Source organism: Parus major, chromosome 13 (assembly GCF_001522545.3).
Source record: "Parus major isolate Abel chromosome 13, Parus_major1.1, whole genome shotgun sequence".
NCBI classification, from domain to species: domain Eukaryota; kingdom Metazoa; phylum Chordata; class Aves; order Passeriformes; family Paridae; genus Parus; species Parus major.
This window is the reverse complement of record NC_031782.1, coordinates 1,709,599-1,721,732: the sequence shown is the minus strand read 5'-3', so window position 1 is coordinate 1,721,732 and position 12,134 is coordinate 1,709,599. Positions and strand designations below refer to the sequence as shown.

The following is a 12,134-nucleotide window of genomic DNA, read 5'->3' as shown; positions in this document are numbered from 1 at the left end:
TGCCGTGGTCGTGTCCCACCACCATTGTCCCCGGTGGTGCAGGCGGTCCCAGCGGGGCAGGAGCTCGGGGGAGCGGGGCCAGCAGGACTCACACTCCTCACCTGGGGAACACGGAGGGTGGGCAGAGGCGTCCGGATCCCCGGCAGGATTCCCCCTGCCCGAGAGGTGCCCGTGGGATGTGCCACAGGAGGTGCCAGGTGGGACACTGCCCGTGCCACCCGTGCCTGCAGCAGGACCGAGCCTGTCCATGGGTCCCCAGAGCCTGGAAGGGGTCAGGGCTCGCTCTGGCTGCTCTCACGGGTTCAGTGTTTATTTTCATTTCAGAAAGGGAACTGGGAGCTTTTTTTTTTCAAGGCACCAATTGAAACTGCAGCTGGGGACTTGTTCCCAGTCGTGCCAGTGACTCACTGACCTCCTCAGTGCCAAAATATTTTGTAACAGTGGGCAGGAAACAGCTCCAGCCCCGAGCCAGGCGCAGGTCCCAGCACTCAGGGCTGCCCTCCTGGCTCCAGGGCTGGGTGCTCAGGGCACCTTCTGGCCCTGGCTTTGCCGGGGAATGCGTGGCCACAGCGGCTGGCCCTGAGCCATGGCCCTTCTCCAGCTCACTGGGACACGCTGGAACAGGAATGGTGCCTTGGGGGATGGCAGCACCCCACGGGCTCTGCTTGGAGGGCTCCTGGGCAGGGAGGGTGGCAAGGAAAAAGCCAACAGCATGGGAATAAACCAAGCCCTGAGTCATCCTGCCCTTTTCCTGGCCAAAATGTCCTGCCTCACTCCCCACACACCCTAATCCAAGAGGAGAGAGCAGCAGGAGCCATCGCAGAAAGGCCAAGTAGCCAGAGGGGCCAGTGCTCAGTGCCAGAGCGTCCCCAAGGGTCCCATCCCATGGAGGGACACAGCTCCCACAGCCCCACAGCCCCCTTACCTGTGCATCCCAGCGCCAGCTCCTGGTGCCAGGGGGTCCCCAGGCAGCAGCCCATGCGTGCAGTGCCAGCAGCAGTGGGCTGGCAGAGGGCTGGCAGGGGCAGGGCTGCTCGCTGCCCGCCCGGCACCGTGCCTGCCCACGGCCACAATGCACAATGTCCCCTTTGAGAGGGCACTGGCACGGCGGGGGCGGCGGCCACGGGCTCAGGGAAGGGTTTGGGTTGGACTCACAGCATCAGTTGGGTTTGGAAAGGCCTTTAAGGTCATCAAGACCACAGACCTATTACTGCCAAAGCCACCAGCAAATCGTGTCCCTAAGTGCCACATTATGTCATATAAATGCCCCTGGAGATGGGGGCTGCACCACGTCCCGGATGGGCTGTGCCAGTGCTTGGCAAGACTTTACATGGAGAAATTTTTTCTGATATCCAACCCAAACCCTCCCTAGTGCAACTGGGGACCATTTCCTCTCATCCTGTGCCTTTTTTCCTGGGATCAGAGCCCGACCCCCTGGCTCTCCCCTCCTGTCAGGGAGCTGTGCAGAGCCACAAGGATCCCCTGAGCCTCCTTTGCCCCACTCGCAGTGCCCATCCCACATGGCACATTCCTGCCATTCCTCCTCGGGACTGCCTCTCTCTGCCCAGCCTGCCCCAGCTCCCAGCTGCTCCCTCCAGGCCGATCTCCCCCAGTTCCAAAGGCAGGGCTGTTCCTGACACCGCTGCAAGCACCTCCCTCACCTCTGGGGGTGTCCAGCATCCTCCATCCGGGGCTGGCTCTGCTCCTGGGCCTCCTCCCTGCCCCGTGCTTTCCCCGTGTCCCCGCGGGGGCAGCTGGCAGCACCACGGGCATCTCTGCCAGCTGCATCCAGGCGAGCTCCTGCAGCCCTGGCACTGCGGGCACCCCCGCGCTCAGCGCTGGCCAAACCCCAACACCAGCACGGACTGGTTTGGCCGCTGTGCAGGATCCCTTGGGCGTCCCAGGATGAGGATGAGCCTCATTCCCTCCTCACTCACATCCTCACACCATCCCCAGCCCTCAGGGTGAGGATTTGGGATGGCTGGGCGGGCTCACTGCGCTGTGCGTGGTCTGCAGAGCATCTTTGGGCAACAGCAACGCAGCCCCTGCAAAATAAAACCCAAAAGGTTTAGGGAGAGAACTTTCAGGTTGGGAGGGGTTTGAGGGATGGATTTTTACTCCAGCCAGTGCCACCACTGCAGGGATTTCTGTGCTGGGGTGCTCCAGGGGCATTGATGCCTCTCCCAGGCTGCATCCCAAGCCATGGCAGTGCCTTGAACTTCTCCAGAGTAAGGAATCATAAATCCAGAGTGTGATCTAGGCCAGGCTGGGTGAGGCTCTGAGCACACTGGTGCAGTGGAAGGCATTCCTGCCCACCAACAGAGGTAAATTTTAAGGTGCTTTTTAACCCAAACCTGGTGGTCTCTATGATCCCATGACCCAGAGAGGGAATTCCTCACCAGAGGGACTCCCACGCCTGGCACAAGTGCAATGGCCCTGAAGCAAAGCGTGAGGAGTGTGAGGCTGTGGGAAGGGCAGGATGGAACCCACCTGCCTGGGAATTTCACACAAAAATGAAGCCAAACCAAAAGCCTCTGCAGGGAGGGTTGCAGACTGGAGCAGCGGGGGTTCCTAATCCAGATCTCCAAATGCTGGGGTTGCCTGGAGCAGGGAGCATCCTCTCCATCCTCCACAGAGCCCCGGGGAGCTCTCCAGGCTGGGGTTTGCACTCAGAGCTGTGGGAAGGGGAGTGCTGGGACAGAGCAGCGCTGCTCCCATTGCAGCCATCACTCACCAACCCTGGGAAACTCCACATTTAAAAAACACCCCTGGCTGACCTAGGGGTGCTCTGAAGGTGCAGGAATCAGAGGGGGAATGCAGCCTGCCTGTGCTCAGAGCACACAGATGGAATTTTGTGGTGGATTCAGGCACATCTTTACACAGAAGGTGTTGCTGCTTTGGTCCCATGCTGTCCAAGAGGTCTGGGCTCGAGCAGGGCAGTGTTTTTAAACAAAATTTTTTGCTGTCTTCAGAAGATTCTTGGTTTTAGCAGTTCCTGCTCACCAATTAGCATCAATTCCTTCTACACAGGGAAATATTTTTTTTTAAACAAAAAAAAGGGTTTTAAAAGTGTTTTAAACACAAATATCTTCCTTTGTGGTTGTGAAATGTCTTTTTGTTTTTAAGCCTACCTTGACAACTTAGCAACCAAACCCATCCCTGTACAAGCAAAGGTGCCACCTCCTGTTTGACCTGAACTGGAATTTGCCTTTTGACCAGCAAGCTGAAAACCTCTCACTCCAATTCCTTCCTTTCTGCTTCCCAACAAACCCTGGATCTCCCCAGGAGAGCCCCCATTGCTGCTGCTGCAGCCTGGCCTCCCTGGAAAAGCCCTGTTTTGGTAAGTTTGGAATATTTCCTGGCATCTCAGCCTGTTCCAGAGGGGGTTCTCTGCCTGTGCCAGCCCTCCAGGGGCTCTGCTCTGCTTGGCTTTGCAGCTCCGGTGCCAGCCGGGCACCCTGGGGGACAGAGCTGCCACCCAGCCCTGCCACCGAACCCCCTTTCCCAAACTCAGCTCCCGTTTCTCCTGCCAGTTCCCAAAGGAGCCAAACGCAGCGTGTCCCTCCCGGCCGTGCTCATCACGGATCCTCAAACCCAGCCGGCTCCAAAGCCCAGCCGCAATTCCAGAGGCGCTGGATCGCTCCAGCCACCAGCGCTGGGCGGACAGAGGGACAGCCCCGGGGACAGACAGCGGCTCTACTGACCTGCTCCCAGCTCCGCTTCTCTCCCGGAGAACTCCTGGATGAAATTCCAGCCTCTCCAAGCCCCGAGGGAGCGCTGCGCTGCCGGGATGGAGCTCCCGGGGGTGCGGACGTGTTTGCGAGCGTGCCCAGCGCTGCCACTCCCTCACACCAGGGGAGGAATTCCTTCCAGGAGCTCCTTATCATCCTGGGAACCTCCGCTTCCCAGCAGAGGTCAATGAGTTACCCGGGGCTGTGCTATCAACAGGACACCGCCGGCTCCCGGAATTCCCAGGCGCCTCCTTGGCAGGGAACATTTCCAGGGAGGCTCTCCATGGGCACCGTGCGCCTCAAAGCTCTCCCTTTCCAGGCAGGAGCAGCCTCTCCCGGCCTCACCTGTGTCCTGCTCCGCGGGGCTGGGGACCTTCCGTCCTCACCGTGCGACAGCAAAATCCCGGGAGAGGCATTCCCTCCGGGAATTCCAGCTCCGAGCCCCCCTTCCTCCCTGCCGAAACGCAAATACAGGCACAGAACAAGAGATCTGTGGACCCAGCACTATTTGTGCATCCCGGCTAAAGTCCGCCGCAGAGGGAATTACAGGGTTTTTTTTCCTCTTGGAAACAATGAAACAGTTAACATCAAGCTTTCCCGATATTTCTGTTTCCTTCTGAAGTCGCCCATTCCCTGGCAGGCTCAAAAACGAAGCCTCACGGCTTTTCAGCTTGTTATTTCAAAGTGAACCTGAAAGCAAAGGAAGTCAGCCCAGACCCGGCTTCGCTGGAGGAAAAAGCAAACAAAAAAAGATGAAAACTTTCGTTTGAGGCCAAAGAAACTCTTGGTTCACGGTTTGATCCTCTGCTACGGGTGGGGGGCACCCACTTTGGTGTGAGATGGAGCAGAGCTTTCCTCCCCTCCCTCTGAAATGCCGATGGGGGCGGGCTGGGATGTGGCAGGAGCGCAGGGGACATTTCCTCGGGGACATTTCCTCATTCCAGAGCTCTGCCTTTGCTGTCACCCCCAGCACACGGGCACAGAGCAGCGATAAGCACCTGCCCCCTCCAGGTTTTCCACCCTCCAGGAATCCAGGACCCCTGGGGCTGCAGGAACCTGCCTCGGGTACCTCCATCCCCAGGACTGGCTGGGGACAGCATTTCCCCAGGTTTATTTTGGCAGCTGGGGCACTGGGGAAGGGGGGTTCATGCACGGCTGGGGACACATGGAAATCTCGAGGCTTTCACACCAAACTGGTGTGGCCAGTCCCTGAATGCAGCCTGGCTGTAAGACCTTTCTCCTCATTGATGGAATTTTCCTCCTCACTCAGGAATTTTCTTCCATCTCCAAACCTTTCCCAGCTTTTCTCAACACAAGGCAATCCAAAGCTGCTGCTGCTGCACTGGGAATGCTGCTCCATCCCACAGCTGAAGGGTTAAGAGGGCTCTGGGGCTGAACTGAGCTGAACTCAGCGCTTCGTGTTCAGAACTGCTGAGTCCTGCTCCTCTTGCATTGTTTTCAGCCAGAGGGGGAAATGAACCCTCTTGGAAAACTGGAAAACAACGGGAAAAAAACTGGAAAACTGGCTCTGTGTGTGTCTGTGTGTGTCTGTGTGTGTGTCTGTGTGTCTGTGTGTGTCTGTGTGTCTGTGTGTCTGTGTGTCTGTGTGTGTGTGTTGGATGGATCCACGTGGATCTGGAGGCTGGCACCAGCCTTTGCCACACCAGGAGCTGCGCTTTGAGCTCTCCTCCCTGGCACTGGGGTGGGAATCCCAGGAATCCTCGCTGCTCCTGCCTGTCACCATCACTCCAGGGACAGCCTCCAGACTGCCCCGAGACAGAGCCAGGGGAGTGAGGCCGTGGATGAGGCGTGGGAAGGAGGAAGGGAGGACCACAGGCACTGCCCAGGCTCCCCAGGGAATGGTCCCAGCCCCGAGGCTCCCAGAGCTCCAGGAGAGTTTGGACAGCGCTCCAGGGATGTCCAGGCTGGGATTTTGGGGTGAGGAGTTGCACTGATGATCCTTCCAGCTCAGAATATTCCCTTATCCATGCATTTCAGGCTGTGAGGTTCATTCACCCTGCCCCAGGAAGGGCAGAGCTGCTGGCACCAGCAGCATCATCCCTAAGGAGTTTGTCCTAAACTTTGCAATAGGAATGTGCAGACATTCCCTTCCCTTGTGCCCAGTGTCACCTCAGGGACATCGTGTCATGGTTTTTGGGCTCGGTGTGGCCTCCTGCACCCTCGGGAGAGCTCCTGGGCTCTGCCGGCTGCAGCCGGGCCCTGCCTGCAGGATATTAATTGTCAGAGCCATTAGATGGCAGCAGGAACCGCTCCACAGCATCCCGACATCGGAAAAACGGGATTGCAGCCCTGCTGTGGCCAGCCCTGCTGTCCCCGAGCACCAGCAGCTCCACAGGCTGCCAAAAAACCCCAAACCCCGTGGGGCTGCAGGACTGGGATCGCCAGGAAAAAGAGGCAAAGCTCCAAAATAGGGGAGCAGCATCCCGAGCAGCAACAGGGACACAAGAGCCAGGTCTGGAGGGCATCTCCAGAGAAAAGAACCCTCTGGAAAGAAAAGAACCCTCTGGAGCCCTTCCCCGAGGGGTTTTGGGAGCTCACAGCCGGGTGTGACTCAGGAGTGAGCGGTCAGAGAGGCCACACACAATCCCAGCAGGGATTTTACCATTCCTGAGTTAAAGACAGCCCAGGTCCCATCAAATCCTGATGGGAATGTCCAGCTCAGGTTCATCCAGTGCTGCTTTGGATGGAGCTGATTGAAAAGCTGGAGGAAAAACTGCTCCAAGCATCCAAGTTGTTCTGCTGTGAGAGGTTTCTGAAGGAAATGAGCTTCACCTCTAGAAAATGAGACTTCCAAAATATTTCATGTTCAATTTCCCTTCCAGTCTCGTATTTTCTGAATTATCCTCTGCTTTTACCCTGGTTCTGTTTTGCCACTGGAACAGAAATAAACAGGACAAGGAGAAGGAAAGATGACAAAGTGAATTTATATGAACCACCCCATATAATTCCCACAGCTCAAGCTCCAGCTTAAGCATCCAGTGAGGGGATCATATTTAAAGAAATCTTTGGATAAAATGGAAAAAAATCAATATTTTTAGACTTCCCTCTGGAAGAAAAAGAGAAAATCTAATTAAGAAATTAATTGCTTATGCTGAACTAGGTTTTTTTGGTTTTTTTTGAAGTGCTCAATGATTCAAGCTTCTTGTAAAGGTGTTGGTCTTGATGCCATTTCCTTTTAGAAAGCAACAAAGCAGCTCAGCGAGGCTCAGCATCTTGTTTTGATATTTCCAGGGTGGAACATTTTGATTTTTCAACTTCCAAAGCTTTTCTGCTTTAATTTTTTTGTCCATAAAGCCAAGGCTGAAATCAGAATGAAAGCTTTCAGTTTAAGCTAATTAATCCAAACACTTTGAATCAAAGCCTGGGATGTTTGCACAGTGGTGTTCTCTGGGAATTTATTTTCAGGGTCTGCATTCCATTTTTAGACTGAGGAACAAAAAAAAAAAAAAGAGTGAGATTTCCTAGAAAAGAGATAACCTGCTGCTTACCTGGGGCGAGCCATTCTGCAGCTTAGCAGTGGAAAAAGAAATTAGCTCTCATTAATTACAGCATTTGGCCTCCTCCTGAGGATCTGGAGACCTGGCCTGAGCTCCAGCCCCTGGAGGTGCCCTAAATTCCCCCAGAATCACCCTGATTCCCAGCTTTCCCATGGAATAATTCGAGGAAGGAAAGGAAAACCGAATGATTGTGATGATAATAATAATAAACTGCAGCAATAAGAAAGCAGCAGCTTTTCCCAAGGTGAATCGCTCCTTCTGAGCAGGGGCTGCTCCCTGAGGAGCTCTGGGAAGGCAGGAGGAATTCCAGGAAAATTCCAGGAGTGCAGAGATCCCAGAGCTGGGATTCCCACAGGTGCTTCATGCTGGGCAAGGCTGGCCAAGAGCATCTCATGATCCCAACCCAAGGGGAGGAATTCCTTCTTCCAGCAGCCCTCGCTTCTCCAGGGCAACTTCCAAGAGAAAATTAAAATTAACCCTGACCTCCCCTGCCCTTTATTGGGGTGAACCCAGTGGGAAAGCAGGGCAGGAACCTCAGGCTGGAACTGAGCTTGCTGTGCCAGGCAGGAGCTGCCAGCTGGGCTTGGCAGGGTGGCTGTCCCCAAAAAGGGTCCCTCTGTCACCTGTGGGGTGTGAGCCAGAAATGAAGCAGCCCTGAGCTTGATTGGACTTTTCCAGAGGGGTCCAGGATGAATGATTTGCAGGTTTTAGGGAAAAAAAACCCTGACTTTCAATGCTCTTAAACCTTTGCCATCACTCCTCCATCAGTCCGGGTCATGCAGCACCTCTCCTCTCCTGGTGTCTGGGTCTTTCAGGAGGGAATGTGAACATTCCTGATGTGCAGAGCTTCTGCAGGACTTGTTTTGACTCACCTGCTGTTGGTTTGGGAATATTTGCTGCATTTTGCTGACCCAGAGACAGCCTTGGTGAGGATAAGAAGGGAGGAGGATGCAGGAGCCAAAGGATGGAGCCATCCCTTCGTGGCTTTGCAGGATGGCTACAGGTACAGATGGGCTGTGGTGCATCAGCTTTCCCTGGAGCACATCCAGACCCCACCCATCCTCCACTGCCTGGGTGCTTTTTTCACTGCCTCTCCCTGCACAGCACTAAAATTAATGCCTGCAAATGAGAGTTTGCTTGAAAATAATCTATCATTTGATTATCACTTTAATGCAGGCAGCCCCGGGAACATCTGCCTCTGCCAGGCTGTGTCTCCTCCTGCTGATGTGGGGAATTGCTGGGAAAATTGCTGGGGAAACTGGAAGGAAGCCAAACCACTGGCAAATGCCTTGGTGGTGGCTGTGAGGAGTAAGAGGATGAGAGGGGACCTTTGCTGGATGAGGCACCAGGGCCCCAGTTCAGTGCCTCTGGTCCCAGGTGCTCTGTGGTCCAGGGACTCACAAATTAAAATGTTCATCTCCATCACATGGAGAATAATTCTGTCATCACTAGGAGCTCCTGGCTTCGTGCTGGGGCAGGGGGCAGCAGGATCTGACCACTGCTGCCCTCACCCCTGCCAGGTCCCACCTCCCAGGGGAGCCAGGGACAAGAGAAAAACAGATGGGAGCTGCCCAGCGAGGCAGGATTTCCTCCACCCCATGACACAGCCCATGTGCCGCGGTAGAATGGGGTCTGCAGCCCCCTTAGGCTCCTCTGCTGCCTTTTGGGAACATCACAGCCCCGGACTAGAGGCTTTTTTTGGAAAATGTCACCAGCTTGTGATGAGTCAGTCGTGCCTCTGTGCAGCCTGCCCACAGCCTGGCGTGGGGCTGTCCCCACGGGCATCTCCCCGCTGCTCTTTGCGCTCAGATCTCGCTGCCGAGAGAGGAGAGCTTTTGCTGGCAGCTCAGGGGCAGGAGCTGAGCCGGGGGCTGGGGCTGCCAGCGCCGCGTTTGGCCAGCCGGAGCCTCAGGGACAGACGGACACGGCCGTGCCGCAGCAGCCGCGGGCAGGGACCGCAGCTGCCATCCCCGGCCCAGGCATTTCCAGCCCTCCGGGGATGCTCAGAGCCCGCAGCAAAGGCTGTGCACCCAAATGACTCCCAGTGGGAGGAAAGGGGGTGGGAAAGGGCCGGGAGAGCGCTGGAAGCCGGTCCTGCACACGCGGCTCTGTGTGCGGCGGCCAGGTGTGATGGAAGAGATGCTCCGGCTCCAAATCAACCCGAAACGCCAGAGCTGAGGCTGCTGGTGGACCCTGCCCGCTGTGCCTCGAGGACAAGGGTGTTTTTGTGGTATTTTAACTCTCCTAAGTCTGCCTCGCCCAGCTCTGGGTCCTGCTATCGATGTTCCCCTTGCAGCCTCACCGTTCCTCATCTGTCCCACGGGAGCCAGGAGGGATCCCCTTCCCTGCGGGAGCAGGATGGAGCTGCTCCTCCAGCCCTGGGGACCAAATCCCCTCCCAGGGACAGCAGCTGAGCACAGCCCGGCATGGAAACACACGGCAGAGACACATGGAGAGGCGCTGAGCCTGATTCCTCAGAATTCCTGTGCAGGTGTGGCACAAGAGGTGTTTGAGCCCAGCTCCCGGTGATTCCATGTGCAAACAGCAGCTTCCAGCTCTCCCGCTGGTATCAGGCGTCAGGGAAAGAAGGAACACAGGGATTCGGGAGCTGGGGGAAGATCGGTTCAGGTGACTCTCAGCATCTTAAAAGGGCAGGGGAGCCCTTACAAGTGTCCAGGGAAAGAAAATGAAATGAAATCAGCACCTTTTTCACCTCTGTCCTCTTATCTCCATCACTCCTGCTCCTTTTCCCCTACACAGCCTGAGCTCTGTGGGACCTGCAGGTGCTGAATGGAGCAGGAGCCTTGTGGGAAAAACATATCCAGTAATTGCTGTGAAAATTCGTGTTGCAGCGCACAGACACAAAGGGATGAAAGGAGGCTGCCTTAACATCCTGACATTTCCTCCTTTCTCACTTCTTGTCTCAGGCATCCCGAACATCCTCTTAGGGCAGCTTTTGCAGGCAGTTTCCTCAGACAAAGGGAAGGAAATGGGATTTCCAAAACACCCTGGGACGGCGCTGATGGCAAGGGGCTCTGAGCAGCCCTCTGCAACCCCAGCCTGCCCGTGCTGGAAATTTCAAGTTGTTCTAAAGGCAGCAAGTTAACAAGATTTGGAAACCAGGTCAGCGGAAGAAGCTCAATTAGCTGCTGAACCGTGGGGACCAGCTCATGTCGTGGCTGCTTTATTGACTCCTCAGAAGGGTGTCATTGACACCACACACGTCAGCCTGGCTGGGACGGGGACCTTCCCTGAGGAGGGGACACCGGGACACTCATCAGGCATAGGAAACTTTACAAAAGGCCAAACTCAGTGCAGCCTGAGCCATCCCACCGTGCTGTGTCATGGAATCACTGCAGAATGGCCTGGGTCGGAAGGGATCTTAAAGATCATCCAGATCCAACCCCATGGGCAGGGACACCTTCCATTGGCTCAGAGCTCCATCCAGCCTGGCCTTGGCCACTTCCAGGGATGGGGCAACCACAGCTGCTCTGGGCACCCTGTGCCAGGGCCTCCCCACCCTCACAGGGAGGAATTTCTTCCCAATATCTAATCTAAACCTCCTCTAGAGCCACTCCCTCTCGTCCTGTCACTACATGCTCTTGTAAACAGCATCTCTCAATCTTTCTTGTATCAGCAGCTCTGTTCCCCCCAGCCCCGCAGGAACCTCCAGGCTCCCACTCCCACTGCTCGTCCTGCTCTTCCCTGATGCCTCAGGGGTGGGGACAGCCAGAGGGGACAGGCAGCAGGGCTTGCAGAGAGCTGGCAGCACCGGCACAGCTCACACGACCTGCTACCTGTCTTGTCACGTCACCACCGACATCTGCTGCAAATCAAACAGCGAGAGAAAGGCGAAGCCGAAGGGCCTCTCTGAGCAGCTCTCCAGCCCCGGCAGCGGCAGAGACGCGGCGCCTGTCACGCTGCATGAAAAACCTCTTTCATTAGCGGCAGGGCTGGAGCTCAGCTCCTGGAATCGCAGCAAGAATCGCAGCTCGGAATCCCAGCGCAGCCTCCGCAGGCAGGCGGGCACAGCCCCGGCTCTGCGGGCACCTGGGCACGGCTCTGCTCTGACAGAGAGCGTTTCACCCACAGAACAAGGAGCTCTGCAGCCTTTCCAGGGATCCTGAGGTGCTGCCAGCAGGGAAGGCTGCTCTGATCCCGAGGGAAGAGCCCCTCTCCGTCCTGCAGCCGTGCAGGCACCCTCAGCTCCCCTCCTGATCCCTCCACGCCCAGGCTGCCGGGAGAGCTGGGGGTGCCAGCCTGGACAGCTGCGGGAGGGAATCTTGGCACTGGAGGAAATGTAGTTTCCTGCATAAACACATCCCTCTGTCCCGGGACAGCGTTTCTGGGATGTTCAGCCACGGCGGGGCCAGGCTGGGGGACAAACAGTGTGGGGCAGGCACACAGAGCTGGGCAGGAGCCCTGCGGCAAGGAGGGAGCAGCCAGGGGGCTCAGGGGCTGCAGGCAGGGCAGGGAGCAGGGCAGGGGCTGAGAAGAGGACAGCTGGAAGGGCAGGGCAGGGAGCAGGGCAGGACTGGACAGTGCGCAGGGCAGGGCAGGGCAGGGCAGGGCAGGACTGGACAGTGCGCAGGGCAGGGCAGGGCCAAGGCTGAGCATCCTTTGGATCCGTGCAGGGATCCAGATCCGTGCGGCCCCGCCCGGCCCCGCCCTGCCCCGCCCGTGTCTCCCGGGCCGCTCGCTGCCCGCAGATGGTACCGGTGCCGGTGCCGGTGCCGGTGCCAGTGTCGGGACAGTGCCGGTGCCGGGGCGGTGTCGGGGCGGTACCGGTACCGGGACAGTGCCGGGGCGGTGCCGGTGCCGGGGCGGTGTCGGGGCGGTGCCGGTGTCGGGGCGGTGTCGGGGCGGTACCGGTACCGGGACAGTG

At 57.1% G+C, this 12,134-nt stretch overlaps 1 long non-coding RNA gene across 1 annotated transcript; it reads right to left on the bottom strand.

Annotated features, from left to right (window-relative positions):
- Window positions 1–15: 15 nt before the first annotated feature.
- On the bottom strand, window positions 16–4,645 carry LOC117245109. The gene is made up of 3 exons (XR_004499342.1): window positions 3,705–4,645; window positions 1,662–2,045; window positions 16–101 (listed from the first exon to the last, which is right to left on the bottom strand). It is a non-coding gene; the product is annotated as an uncharacterized LOC117245109 (long non-coding RNA).
- Between the last annotated feature and the right edge of the window lie 7,489 nt (window positions 4,646–12,134).